Genomic DNA, 16,079 nt, shown 5'->3' with positions numbered 1-16,079 from the left:
AAGCCCAGCCAAGGTTTCTCGATACCTAAAAAGGCAGTGTTCATCGTCTAAAAGGTTGAGAAAGGAGGAGAAAGTGGTAAAGAAAATGGAGGGTGCAGTGAATAAGATAATTTCATCTAACTTCACTACAAAAATTCCAGTAATACCTGTAAACAAAATGGAATGGCATTTTGTACTTGCTGCCCTACTACTGTAAGAAGGATAGTTGCCTATAATTCATTAGGAAGAGTAACTAGTATAAAAATGTTGAATTCTGAATGCAGTAAGTTGCCACAGGACAAATTAGAACACTAGAAAGCTGTTTTAATAAATTTCTAAATTTGCTTGTTTCCAATTAAGGTATAAGTATCCAAATATATTTGCTATTCAGTTTGATTTTACATTCCACATGCTTTTAGAATGTGTCCACTACCAGTGGATCCTTTCTGTTGCTTTATCGCAGGATTTCTTTGACTTGACATCTGAGCAAATAGAATGTTGGAATTCATCTCCAAGGGCTTTGAGACAGAATTGCAGAAGTCCAGCTATAATTGTATACAGCTTTGGTGAGACCTCATCTGAAGTGGTGTGCGCAATTTTGCTCTTCTATATTTAACTGCAGTGGAGATTCTCCACATTAATGATGGGATGGTTGAAGTGTCTCTGGAAGAGTGCACATCTATACTTCAGTTTTGAAGAATGAGAGCACACTTATTTCACCATACAAGATTCTTACAGGGTGGTGTAGATAGAAGTCGGGGGAATATTCTGACAATCTCAGGATAAAGGGCAGGCCATACAAGATGAGATGGAGGAATATCTCCATTCAGGAGGTGGTCACTCCCTGGAATTCTCTGCTTGGAATGGTTGTGGAAGCTCAATCATTTGAGGAAGTTCAATGTAAATAGATAAGCTTCTGGAGGTTTAATGGCATTAAAGAATATAGAGTCAAGGAAAATGGCATCGAATTCAACTTAAAATGGTGCGACAAGCTTATTAGGCTACGTGGCTGATAGACTAAAAGTCAATACCTTTTATAGCATATCGAGCAACCTGTTCCATAGAGCCAGTATGGATGTACTCTGTGATTTACTGTATTAATTCTGAGGGAGATTAGAGCAAGAAATGGATAAAGCATAACTTCATATGACATAATTATTTTGAATAATTATCTGAACCGGATTAGTTGATTTATTGCTCATCCCTGGTCGTTGCCTTTTAAGATGACATTTGCCTTGTTGCTTCTATAAATACTTGCACAACTCCCATAGGCAGGACAATCTAGAATATGACTGACCGGTAAGTAAAATATCTGAAACAGGAATCTCGTAGGTGTTGGCTTCTCACATGGATATCCAGCTCCTTTTCAGTAAATCCATGCTGACCATAATCCCAAACCCATCCCACTCACCTCTTGGCCCAAAGCCCTCCATCTTTCCTATTTGTGTACTTATCCAAATGACTTTTAAAAGTTGCAATTGTCCACATCCACCACTTCATCAAGAAGTTTATTCCATATGTGTTTCTCTTTTAAATGTTTGCCATGTCTTTAAAATTTCTCTCACCTTAATGCGCCCCCAGTCTTGATATCCCCAATCAGAGGGGATACCAACTGCCATTGACTCTAACCATACCCCCCCATTACTGTACGAATTCCTATAAGGTAGCCCCTTAACTGATGTTCCACTGAAGTCCCAGCCTTTGGGCATTACTTCTAGTGCTTTGTTCTTATTTATCAAGGCCCCTAATAATTTCATGTACTTAGTCATTCTTTGGTCTTTCTTTTGAGGACAACCAACCCAAATTTAGCCCATATTTTCCTTTTGATGCAAACATTTTCCAGCCCAGGCAACATCCTTATCAATCATACCTTAAATCCATAGAATTCCTACAGTGTGGAAACAGGCCCTTTGGCCCAACAGGGCCACACTGACCCTCTGAAGGGTAACCTACCCATACACATTCTCTTAGCCTATTATCCTATATTTACCCCTGACTAATGCACCTAACCTACACATCCCTGAACACTGGTCAATTTTAGCAGAGTCAGTTCACCTGACCTGTATATCTTTGGATTGTGAGAGGAAACTGGAGCAACCGTAGGATTCCCATGCAGACACAGGCAGAATGTGCAAATTCCACACAGTCACCCAATGCTGGAGTTGAATGCTGTCCCTGCGGCTGCTCATGAATATGTCCGAGTTGAGGTCTAACTTGTGTGCCAACCAGTCACTGAAGCACAGAAGATGTGGATCCGAATTGTGCAGACAACACTCTGGAACCAAACGCCCTCATGGCGTTTCTACCTCATGGCCTTCAGGGTACCTCAGGCTTTACTCCATTAGACTTTGTTTCCTAACAGTAAAAATGTTTGCTAATATGTTGACCATTTGGTGTGAATCTTCTAAGTATTGGACTAAGGCTGAAAGTCGTGTGTGTGTGTGGCCTATAGTACCTAATAAGTACATGTGGTTTATGTGCTGTAATCTAATTGAAGGGATTCTACTGTAGCTCTAGTTTGGGGCAGAGGGGGATTCTATTTCTCTTAAAAGTAGAGTGCTTGCCACAGAAAAGGTCCTGTGCTGCCATGTAGTAGGTGTATTTGGTTCTCTGTTTTGAATTGGTGCTGGCATAGCTGGAGGCTGAGACTAAGGGAGACTACAGTAATCATTTTCATATGCATAGATGTAGAACCTGTTGGAATGCAGCCTGAAACAGTGGCAATCCTAAGCTGACATTGTCCAACAATCCTTTAGATGTCGTCATTTAGATCAAATGGTGAACTGTGACAACTGGGATGAGGCTGGGTGCAGAGCCCTGGTGGGAGGAGGTTTGCAGTCAAGAGAAATGGGGACACAGCCCTCTACCTCAAAAGGAGATCCTTCCCTAGATAGCAGCCCGCTCAGTGAAAGCTGATTTAGCTCTTCCTTGTGCTCTCCTTGGGCTGGGGTGAGTGAAGCACTTGGTAGTTAATTGATCATTTAGTTGCGTCAATAGAGCTGAGAGCTGGTGAACTGCCTGACAACTCTCTGCAAAACTGTCAAACTGGATACCTGGCAAGGAGGCACCACTTCATTTTTTTTTGAGCACATCACTCAGCAAGCAGCATTCAGTCTTTAAACAAATATCAGAGGTCATAGCTAAAGCAATAAAACATAAAGCAACTGCAGTGGCTAAAGATCTGAAGCAAAAACAGAGAAACTCTGGTCTGGCAGCATCCTAGAGAGAAAGGGTTCGCATTTCATAGCCGGTGACCCTTTTTCCAGACACTGTCTGGGGATACTGGACTTAGTCATAGAGTTGTACAGCAAGGAAACAGACCCTTTGGTCCAACTTGTTCATGCCAAGCAGATATCCTAAATTAATCTAGTCCCATTTGTCAGCATTTGACCCATATCCCTCTTAACCCTTCCTATTCATATATCCATCCAGGTGCATTTTAAATGTTGCAATTTTACCAGCTATCTGATTACAGTCCTGTTGGTGCTCTGAGATAGCTTTCACTGTGCACTGTCAATTTTGGTGGCATCTGTAAACTTACGAACCATGCTGCCTATATTTGCATCCAAATTGTTTATGTAAACAAGTGGACCTAGCACCAAACCTGACTGCACACCACTGGTCACAGGCATCAGTCTGAAAAGCAACCCTCTACCACCACCTTTTGTCTCCTACCTTCAAGCAAATTTTGTATCCATTTGTCTAGCTCTCCCATGTGATCTAATTTTGCTGACCAGTCTACCCTATCCACCCATGTTGAATACCTTGCTGAAGTCCATTTAAAACACGTTCACTGCTCTGCTTTCATCAATTTTTTTTTGTAACATCTTCAGAATTCTGAATCAAGTTAGTGAGACATGATTTACCACACTCAAAGCCAGGATGACTATCCCTAATCGATTTTTGCCTTTTGAGATGCATGTAAATCCTGTTAAAGAACACAAAGACCAAGGAAAACTTACAGCCCAGGAACAGGCCCTTCAGCCCTCCAAGCCTGAGCTGATCCAAATCCACTGTCTAAAACTATCGGTCGATTCCTAACCATCTGTGTACCACTGTTCCCCATTTACTCATGCATCTGTCCAGACGCATCCTAAATGAATCTACCGTGCCTGCCTCTACCACCTCTGCTGGCAATGTGTTCCAGACACCCACCACCCTCTGTGTGAAGTATTTGCCGTATGTATCTCCCTTAAACTTTCTACCTCTCACCTTGAAAACATGACCTCATTATTGAATCTTTCACCCTGGAAAAAAAACTTGTCTCTATCCACCCTGTCTATAGTCTTCAGGATTTTATAAACCTCAATCAGGTCCCCCTTCAATCTCCTTTTTTCAAATGAAAATAAACCTAACCTGCTCAACCTTTCTTCATAGCTAGCACTTTCCATACGAGGCAACATCCTCGTAAACCTTCTCTGCACCCTTCAAAGCGTCCACATCCTTTTGGTAATGTGGCGCCCAGAACTGTACACAGTATTCTAAATGCAGCCGAACCACCGTAGTGTACGATTTTAACGTGACTTGCCAGCTCCTATACTCAATACTCCATCCAATGAAGGCAAGCATACTATATGCTTTCTTGACCACTCTATCCACCTGTGCAGCAACCTTTTAGGGTACAAAGGACCTGCAGGCCCAGATCTCTCTGCCTGTCAACTTTTCCCAAGGCTCTTCAGTTCATTGTATAATTTGCTCTAGAATTAGACTTGCCTAAATGCATCACCTCACATTTGTCTGGATTGAAATCCATCTGCCACTTTTCTGCCCAACTCTCCAGTCTATAAGTCTGTCCTTCAGAATACCCTCCAACCAGGTCCTGCGTAGTGTTGCTGAACAAAGAGACCTTACCACTGACATCAGGCTCCCCATTCTATAGTTTCCTGGCTTTTCCTACCATCTTTCTTAAATAACGGCATCACATTAACCACCTTCAGTCTTCTGGCACCTCACCTGTGACTATTGATGATACAAAAACCTCAGCAAGGGGCCCAACAATCACTTTCCTAGCTTTCCACAGAGTTTTAGGGTATACCTGATCAGGTTCCAGGGATTTATCCACCTTTGTGCATTCTATGATGTTCAGCAGCCCCTCCTTTGTAATGTGGGCACTTTTCAAGATATCATTGTTTGTTTCCCCAAGTTTTCTAGCTTCCATATCCTTCTCAACAGAAAACCCTGAAGCAAAATACTCATTCAGTATCTCACTCATCTGCAGCTTCACACATAGGTCTTCAAGGGGCTGAATTCTCTCCCTAGTTACTCTTTTGCCCTTAACATATTTGTAGAATCTTTTTGGATTCTCTTTCGCCCTATTTGCCAAAGCTATCTCATGTCCCCTTTTTGCTGTCCTGATCTCCCTCTTATATTCCTCAAGGAATTCAATCAATCCCAGCTGATTATACATGCCATATGCCTCCTCCTTTCTCTTGACCAGAGTCTCAATTTCTGTCATCAGCCAGCATTCCCCATGCCTATGAGCCTTGCCCTTCACATTAGCAGGCTTGAGATATTGACTTTTTCTCCACCAATACCAGACCTTTTTTTTCCCCCAATGAAGTTCAGCGAATGAGAGATAAGTAGATAATGCAACTTGAACACAAAGCCAGTCAGAGGTATTTGTGAGTGGTGTCTGCTGCTGTAAGTGATAGTGGGATTATAGAACATAGAGCATAGAAGAATACAGCGCAGTACAGGCCCTTTGGCCCTCGATGTTGCGCCAATCCAAGCCCACCTAACCTACACTAGCCCACTATCCTCCATATGCCTATCCAATGCCCGCTTAAATGCCCATAAAGAGGGAGAGTCCACCACTGCTACTGGCAGGGCATTCCATGAACTCACGACTCGCTGAGTAAAGAACCTACCCCTAACATCTGTCCTATACCTACCACCCCTTAATTTAAAGCTGTGCCCCCTCGTAATAGCTGACTCCATATGTGGAAAAAGGTTCTCACGGTCAACCCTATCTAAACCCCTAATCATCTTGTACACCTCTATCAAGTCACCCCTAAACCTTCTTTTCTCCAATGAAAACAACCCCAAGTGCCTCAGCCTTTCCTCATACAATCTTCCTACCATACCAGGCAACATCCTGGTAAACCTCCTCTGAACCCGTTCCAGTGCCTCCACATCCTGCCTATAGTATGGCGACCAAAACTGCACACAATACTCCAGATGTGACCGCACCAGAGTCTTATACAACTGCAACATGACCTCAGTACTCCAGAACTCAATTCCTCTACCAATAAAAGCCAGTACGCCATATGCCTTCCTCACCGCACTATTTACCTGGGTGGCAACTTTCAGAGATCTGTGTACATGGACACCAAGATCCCTCTGCTCATCCACACTATCAAGTATCCGATCATTAGCCCAGAACCCCATCTTTCCACAGAGTTTTAGGGTATACCCGATCAGGTTCCAGGGATTTATCTACCTTTGTGCATTCTATGATGTTCAGCAGCCCCTCCTTTGTAATGTGGGCACTTTTCAAGATATCATTGTTTGTTTCTCCAAGTTTTCTAGCTTCCATATCCTTCTCTACGGAAAACCCTGAAGCAAAATACTCATTCAGTATCTGCTCTTGAAGCACCTGAGACTTCCTCATCACCAAGAGAAAGGAGGAGAGAGAGCAGCCTCCACTCAGAATGGGGATGGTGGTGAGTGAGTGCAGGGATTTTCCTGGATGGGGATCTGGGATTTAACTATCCCAGATGGCTGGAAATCTGGAGCTGTTGGCTACATTCAAGACTCGGGAATTCCACAGGTTTATAACTTGCTGAGCGAAGACATCAGGAATCAGTTGACCCTTTGTTGTCGATCCTCCAGCTCTCGACATCGATCGGCTTCAGAATTCTGCATCTCTCAATGAGGTCACTTCCTATTCTCTAACCCGTTCCACTCCATAATTCCTTATATCCTCATTTACTACATCAGCTTTTGTTTCCTGAACTGGCAAGTTACTATCTCCAGTGGCCTTGCACCATCACTCTAGTTATTTCATCTTTCTACTCTCCACCATCTGGAATCTCCCCTCTTACTTTTCCCTCCACTCCTTCCCAGATCCTGCTCTTACCTAAAATAGAATTTAGAACATACTGTGCAGGCCCTTTGGCCCCTGCTGTTGTGCCAACCTGTGAAACTAATATGGAGCCTATCTAACCTACGCTGTTCCATTTTGGTCCATTTGCCTATCCAATGATGATATTAGATATAATCCAAAATCTGAGCTCACTTTATTTCCTTTCTTTCTGTTGAAAGGCCAATCCTTAAATAGATCTCTGCCAGATCTGTTCAGGAATTCTAGTCTTTCCTGTTTTTAATTTGGATTCTAATTTTGTGATTGACTCAGCTGGGCTGATAGACTCAGACACACCTGAGCAGCAATGTCTGGTTCTGTCAAACGGGTTGGACAGGTTGGGGTTCACAGGAAAACGAAACTTCTATTTCACTTTATTTTGCATGAGGATCAGTGCATTGATTTTTAGAATTTCTGACTCATTTTTGAGAAAATGACACAGGTGAAAAGGGAATGTTTTGTAATTCATTGTTAGATCACGATGATACGCTGACTTTTGTCCTATCATTTTGTGAATTAGTTGAAGGGTTCACATATGAAAGAAACTTCCTGAAGAAGTGGTGGATGTAAGTATAGGAAAGGTCTGGTGGGATATTGTCCAGACGTAGGCAGGTGGGAGAAGTGAACACCCAAGCCCACATAGTTTAGTTTGGGATTGTGTTCAGCATGGATTGGCTGAATTGAAAGGCCTATTTTTGTGCTGTATAACTCTATGACTATGACTTTATAAGAAAATGCTGAAGGTGTTGGGTGCGATGTTAATCAAGTGGCTGCTTTGTCCTGGATGGTGTCATGTTTCTTGAGTGTTGTTGGAGCTGCACCTATCCAGGCAAATGGAGAGTATTCCATCACACTCCTGACTTGTGCCTTGGAGATGGGGAGTCAGGAGATGAGTTACTCGCTGTGGTATTCCTAGCCTCTGACTTGCTTTTGTAGCCATTATAATTATATGACTGGTCCGTTTCAGGTTCTGGTCAAGGGTGGCCCCCCCACGATGTTGAAAGTGGGAGGAGTTCTGATTCATCAACTGAGTTTGAGGGAGTTTGAGGAGGAGAGCTGTTTGTGATAGTTAGGAGGGGTTTCCTTCCAATCTAGAGTCAATATTGAGAACTCCCAGGCCAACTTCCTCCTGACTGTATACCAGGTATAGCCAGGTCAGGGAGTTAATTTGGAACTAAGATGGGGAGTTTGGGGTGAGTCAGATCACCGTGAGTGTGGTGTGGAATCATTGTTGGATAGGTGGGGTGGGGTGAATGGTCAATTATGTACTTATTTATGAATTAGACTAAGATTTTCATGTTTAATATTTCCTGGGGAGTTAGTCAGAGTGGGCAACTTACTAGAATAAGAGTGAGGGATGTATACCCAAGGTTTCAGGGGAACTGACCTTTGGAATTTCAAAATTTCTGAGCAATTCCCAGTGAAAACAGGCACATTTGGATTTTTGCAGGGCCCTTACATGCAGCTTGGGTTGTATGTCTGCTCTCTGATGATCTGGTGACCAGAAGATCATTTATTGTTTGGGGAAATTGCTACAAAAGTAGGGAGGTTTTATATTGATTATATAGGACACTGGTGAGTTTGCATTGGGAATACTGCGCCTAGTATTGGTCTCCTTATTTAAGAAAGGATGCAGATCCATTGGAATAAGTTCAGAAGTTTACCAGACTAATAACTCAAATAGGTGGGTTGTCTCATGAGGAAGGATTGGCCAGCATCAGCTTGTGTCCACTGGGGTTCGGAATAGGAAGAGATGCCTTGATTTAAATCCAGTGGGTGTTGGCATGATAGATGTGCAGAGGATATTTCCTCTAATGGGAGAATTTGGAACTAAATGTCAGTGTTTAAAATGATTGCTGATTTAAATAGAGTCATCAAATTTTACAGTACAGAAGGCCATTTGACCAATTGTGTCTGGCCCAACCAACCAACTAGTCTTAATCTCCAGCCTATCCTCATAGCCCTCCAAATTGATCACTTTCTAATACCCAGTCCACTTTTAAAACATTGTACAGAATCTGCCTCTACCACTCTCCCAGATAATGCATTCCAATTCCAAACAACTGTCTGAGCAAAGAAGTTACTCCTCAGCTCACTCTGAGCTGTCTTTCTGACAATCTTGAAATTGTGACCCCACTAACTAATGGAAACAGAACACTGTTCTTTACCGGCAAAATAGTTCATAATTTTGAACACCTCAATTAGGTCTCTAAATCTTCTCTGCTCCACGGAGAAAAAGTCCAATTTCTCAAATTTTTTCCTTGTATCTAAAATCCGTCATTCCTGATGTCATTCTGGTAAAGCTCCTTTGCACTCGCTCCCAGGGCTTTAACATCCTTCAATAAGCTGCTCAGAACCAAACACAAACTCCAAATGTACTCTGACCAATGATTCGTACAAGTGTAGCATCACTTCCTCACTTTTATACTCTATGCCTCTATTTATAAACCCAAGGATTCTGTAAGGTTCTTAACAACTGTTTCAATTTGCCTGGCCACTTCAGAGAATCATGCCCATGAATCCTGAGCTACCTCTGCTCCTGTCCTCCCTCAGAACTGTGCCATTGAGACCTGTATTGTCTCTCTGTGTTCCTTCTCCCAAAATGCATTAGCCCACATTTCTCTAGACTGAAATTCTGGCAGGTGTCTGCTCATTTGGTCAACTTGTCAATGTCCCCCTGAAGTTGCTCAGTGTCAGCCTCACAGTTCGCTCATCTCCTAAGCTTAGTATCATCTGCAAATTTAGAGATTTTGTTCTCAATCAAAGATTTAAAAGGCACCAAAGGGGCAACATTGTCATGCAGAGGGTGGTGCATATATGGAATGAATTGCTAGAGGAAGTGGTGGGGGCTGGTACAATTACAACATTTAAAAGGCATCTGGATGGGTACATGAGTAGGAAGGGTTTAGAGGGATCTGGGCCAAATGTTGCCAAAGGGAACTAGATTAATGTAGAATATCTGGTCAGCATGGACGAGTTGGACTGAAGGGTCTGTTTCCAAGCTGTATAACTCTGTGACTGTGTGACCCATCTCCAAATTGTTTATATAAATCTTAAAAAGCAAAGATCCCAACACTGATCCCTAGGGAATACCACTTTCAGCTTGTCTCCAATCTGAGAAATACCCATCTATACCTGCCCTCTGTTTCCCTTTTTTTAGCCAACTTCTAATCCATGCTGGTAAGGGTCCATCATTCCCAAACATTTTTAATTGGTAACCAACCTGCCAATGTGACATTGTATCAAATGCTTTCTGAAAGCCTAAATATACAACATCCATAGCATGACCCTCGTTCACTGTCTGTATCATCGAAGACCTCAGATAGGATCTGCCCTTGACAAAGTCATGTTGACTGTCTAGTATTAACTTATTTTTCTCTAAGTATATATTCCTGTATTATGGCCTACATCACTTTTCCCACTGTTGATGTCAAGGTTGGTTGTTTCCTGGGTTATTCTTTGTCCCTTTCTTAAATACTGGTGTCACATTTACAATTCTCCAGTCCCCTGGGACTGATCCTAAAACTGAGATAAAGTGATTCTTTGCTTTCGGAATATCACGTGTGTTTGGAACTCTTTTCTTGAAAAGATGATGAAAGCAAAAACCTTGAATATGTTAAAGGCAGAGATTAGATTAGATTCTCTACAGTGTGGAAACAGGTCCTTTGGCCCAACACGTCTACACTGACTCTCTGAAGGGTAACCCACCCAGAACCATTGTCCTAACACTGTCAATCCTGCCAATCCACCCTAACCTGCATATCTTTGGACTGTGGGAGGAAACCCACATAGACATAGGGAGAATGTGCAAACTCCACACAGACAGTCACCCCAGGCTGGAATCAAACTCAGGTCCCTTGTATGGTGAGGTAGCAGTGCTAACCACTGAGCCACTGTGCCACCCAATTTGGTTGGTCAAATTTTGTTGAGCATAAGGGTGAAAGGTTATCAGGAAGGCAGAAATGTAGATTTGAAGCCATCATCTTATTCAATGTTTGAACAGGCTCAAGGGACTCAATGGACTACTACTTTTTTTTCATATGTTTGTAAGAGCAGGGCCACTTTATATTTTGACCATTTTACACAGGAAACAGGCACACTTTCCTGTTTCTGCCACATTAGATTTCATTGTTAATATATTTGTGGGCAATTAAATAGTTTAATTATATTATGCTTTGAGCTCCTGTTATTTTCAGCTGGACTGCATTTCAATTTGATGAAATACTTAAGGTTGTCACTGGATGGCGCTCTGAGGTTGTTAGTGCCCTGCTCAATTACCAGCTTTCCTGACACTACAGAAACACTGAAAAAGTATGAAGCTCTTCAAAACCTTCCCCAATGACTTTGTTGTGGATTAGCTGCTGCATTTCTTACATTCACAGTGGAGTTATAGGGTACATTTTTTCTTTGTGCAAAACCTAAACTGCTTCATTCCTGATGGAGGGCTCCTGCCTGAAACATTGATTTTCTTGCTCCTCAGATGCTGCCTGACCTGCTGTGCTTTTCCAGCACCACTCTAATCTTGACTCAGATTTCCAGCATCTGCAGTCCTCACTTTCACCTAAACTGCTTCATGTTGATGCAAACTGTTCTGTCTAACCAGTGCATGAGAAATACATAGCATCAAAACTTCATGGGATGAATATCAATAATCTGTATAAATTTTCATCAAAATAAATAAAAATTGCAATACAAATTAATGTTTAACATTAGGTGTGAAAATATAAAATTTAAATTCTAGTGTTTCTCAACAAAAATGTCTCTTTCCAAATGATGGAAGTTTAATGTGAATTATGAGACATAAACATGATGTTCAAACTTATGTTCAAACTGGTGCTAATTTCCATTTATTTAGTAGCTTAAATGTCTAGTAAATACTGGCATCAGTGAAATGCTTCAGTCTTCCCCACAAACTCTATTCCCTTCCCAGTAGCTCACCTCTGTCCTTGGCAGCTGGCTCAGGCAGAAGCCTATTGTATTGACTGGGCTATCAGCACACTGCTATTTCCACCTGGATAACAAATACCACAATCAACTTCTACCTCAGTTCATCCCAATACTTAGCACCAGGTTTTCCTGAAAAGCAGAAAGAAACAATCAAAAAACAGGATGAATTCAGGGTGAGCAGAGTCCTTGTGTACAGTTCCTTAATGAAGGAGTAACATTTCACAATGCTCAGTCTGAAAGGAGGTCTTCACAGAATCAAATGATTGTCACGGTGCAGAAGGAGGCAATTTGGCCCATCATGTCTGTATTTGCCCTTTTACCCCAGTGACAATCTCCTATTACCCCAGTGACAATCTCCTATTACCCCAGTGACAATCTCCTGCCTTTTCTCCATATTCCTGCACACCATTTCTATCCAAATAACCATCCAATGCCCTTCTTGAATGCCTCAGCTGAACTTGCATCCATCACATTTCCAGGCAGTGCATTCCTAACCACTAACTGTGGGAAAACATATTTTCTGACATCATCCTTAATTTGTTTGCACATCACTTTAAATCTGAGCCAGCTTGTTCTAATTTCTTCTGTCATTTAGATTTACTTGAAGTTTACCTGCAGTTTTCTGCATCATTACAATCCTTAACTCTCTTGGCATTTTAATGATCCTACAAATGATGGAAAGGCTGGGGGTGGGTACAGATTGTGGCTGGGTTATAACATGGAGCAGACTCTAAGGGGCCATTGGCCTCTTTCTGCTCCTGTCTCCCCTGATCTATATTATCACATGCGTATAGATTTAATGGTCAGCTGTAAACATTGGGAATGAACCAGAAACATTGAGGGCATGAGGGGGGTTGGTGGTGGTGGTGGATAGATGGTAGGGGTGCTGGAAAAAAACATGAGTTATCATGACAGCAAAAATAAATAATGTCAATGATGAATTTTGGGAATTCTGTGATTGAAAACATTTCTTTAACTCTTGTTCAATCTGAGGATACTTTATGAAATCACGTTGATCGCTCTGATACATTTATAACCAAGAACAGATTCCGATCGTGTGAGGTACCGTATGTGAAGCTACTGGTTACTTGTGAAGTTACACATTTTCTTGTTCTGTCATGAAACATTAAGGTGAGTATCTGGGGAAGGGAGCTCCAAATCAAAGGTGCTAGCTGTTCTAATGTCAGCCACTGAGAGGCTCCTTCTGCCCTGTCTTTGGAATAAAAGGCTGTGATTTTTAGCATTGAGTGGGAAGGATTAGTATCAGTGTGTTCAAACATTCTGTTCAACTGGTCATGAGCTGTGGCCATTCACCAACTGTGAACATCTGCCTCTCGGGGACTGGTATAAATACAAAACTGTGACTGGGTTAAACATCGGAATCAAGTTAAACATTAAATATCTGAATTCTAGATGGAGCAAAGTTGTCGATTTATCTGGGCTGAAAAAGCCCAGCATTTTTATAACTAACTGATAATTAGAATGTAGTATATGGTTGATTGGCTTTTAAGTTTAATCAAGGGATTTCTGTCACCGAGATTTGAGTGATGGTTACTGTGACCAACATGGTCCTTAACTCTGCTGGTCTTTCATGTTTGGAGATAGAAACCAAAGCAGATTTAAAGAAGCTTCACTCTGTTCCATAATCCAATGATGTGCACGTCTCTGCAAAGACATCACAGGGTGTATCTAACCTGTGGGAGATTCAGTAATGGGATTGCCATTGATCAGAAACATAGAAACAGAGCAGGAGGAGGCCATTCAGCCCTTCGAGCCTGCTCTGCCATTCAGTACGGTCATGGCTGATCATCCAACTCAGTTCCCTGTTCTTGCCTTAACCTCATATCTTTTCATTGCTTTAGCTCTAAGAATTATGTCTATCCCCTTCTGGTCAATCCCTACAGGACAGAGCTGTTAGACATGGGTCTGTGGCAGGTGATGAGGGAACCAACAAAAGGGAAAAATAATGGGTATTGGTTAGATTCTCTCTCATTGCCTGATATTTGTGTGACACAAATATTGCTTGTTACTTGTCAGCCTGAACCTAGATATTGCCCAGGTGCTGAACTTGTACATGGACTACTTCAGTATCTGAAGAGGCGTGAATGGTGCTGAACTTAGTGCCAGGTACACAGGGCTGTTTCTGGGGTTGTCTTTTCCGATGCCTAAGTCAATGCCAGATGGTGTGCCCCATTACATTAATGTTTAGTAGTTTGATAGTGAGAAGTGGCAATGGGCTAGCTGTTATCATCAGACTATAAATCCAGAAACTCAACCAATATTCCGGCACCCAAGTTTGAATCTCGCCACCGTAAAGAATCTGGAATTAGGAATCTAATGATGACCATGAAACCACCGCTGATTGTCAGGAAAACCCATCTGCTTCATGAATGTCCTTTAGGGAAGGAAACAGCCGTCCTTACCTGGTCTGGCCTCCATGTGACTCCACAGCAATGTGGTAGACTCCCCCACCCCCCCCCCCCCCCCCCCCTTGGCAATTAGGGATGGGTAATAAATGCTCCTCTAGCCTGTGATGCCCTCATCCCATGAGTGAATAAAAAACCTGAGTGATATGCCTGGCAGCGATTAAGAATCAATCATATCGATGTACGTCTGGAGTCACATGGAGGCCAGACAGGGTAAGGATGACAGTTTCCTTCCCTAAAGGACATTAATGAACCAGATGGGCTTTACAACAATTGACAATGGTCATCATTAGGACTCTAATTCCAGACTTTTAATTGAGTTCAAATTCCTTCTTCCGCCATGCTGAGAATTGAACCAAGGTTCCTGAGATGTTACCTGTGTGTTAGTAACCATTATCTTCATTCTTTGAGTGTTGTATACATGTGCAAATAAGATTGTCAAACTTTACCAGCTACTTTCTGCCTTTCCATAGAGCCTGGACAGTCTAAACGGGCAGGTGAGTGTCATTGTCAGTCTTAAAAATGTCTTTGCGCAGGCAATAAACTATCTTCTTAAACATCTGTCATTGTTACCTAACTGTCTTTGCTGCTAAACTCCTGCTAAACCCAGCTCATTTTCAACCCACTGTCCTTCCCCTCAGACTAAAGGTTAAATTCCACCAAATCTAAGGTCCATGACCAATGCATTTAATTTTCAGCAGCTACTCCTTTCAGGGCCCTGGGATGGATTCCATCAGGACCTGGAAACGCATAAGCTTTCCATTTTAATAATTTTCCCAGTACCTGGTGCTTGTTATTGTTAAGTTCCTCCGTCCCTTTCATGTTGTGATTCATAATTATTTCTGTTACTTGTATCTTCATTGAAAGCAGTTACAAACTATCTATTCAATTCTTCCACTTTTGCCTTAGTTCCCAAAATTAAAACCCAAGACTCATTCTCTGGAGGACCAATGCTCACTTTACATAGCTTTTTCATTTCCAAATACCCATGGAAAGTCTCAGCATCTGTTTTTCTACTTCTATCTAGCTTTCTCATGTACTCTAATTCCTCCCTGCTTATTAATCTTTTCGTCACATTTTGCCATTCTCTACATTAGAACAGTACAGCACAGGAACAGGCCCTTCAGCCCACCATGTTCATGCTGACCACCATGCCATTTTAAACTAATCCCATCTGCCTGCAGTGGTCCATATATCTCTATTCCCTACCTATTCATGTGTTTGTCTAAATACGTCTTAAACTTTGCTATCATTTCTATTTCTATCAGCTCTCCTGGTAGCGTGTTCCAGGACTTACCGCACTCTGTGTGAAAGACAGTCCAATCTTCTAACAGGTTGCTTCACTTTGAAACTTCTTTTCTCACTGGAGTGGATCGGTTCTGAATATTCTGAAGTGTCACCTCAACTGTTTGCCACTGCTTCAATAGCAAACTATCTGTTAACTTAGTTTCCCAGTTCACTTTAGCCAGTTCTGTCTCCATGCCCTCATTATTGCTGATATTAAAGTTTACAACACTGCACTTTGGTCCAACCTTCTCTCCCTCAAAATGAACATAAAAGGCAATTATATCATGATCGCTATTACCTAAGAGTGTCCTTACAACGAGATCATTAATTAATCCTATCTCATTACACATTACCGGCCG

Source organism: Chiloscyllium plagiosum, chromosome 34, assembly GCF_004010195.1.
Source record: "Chiloscyllium plagiosum isolate BGI_BamShark_2017 chromosome 34, ASM401019v2, whole genome shotgun sequence".
Taxonomy (NCBI): domain Eukaryota; kingdom Metazoa; phylum Chordata; class Chondrichthyes; order Orectolobiformes; family Hemiscylliidae; genus Chiloscyllium; species Chiloscyllium plagiosum.
This window is presented reverse-complemented; position numbering follows the sequence as displayed.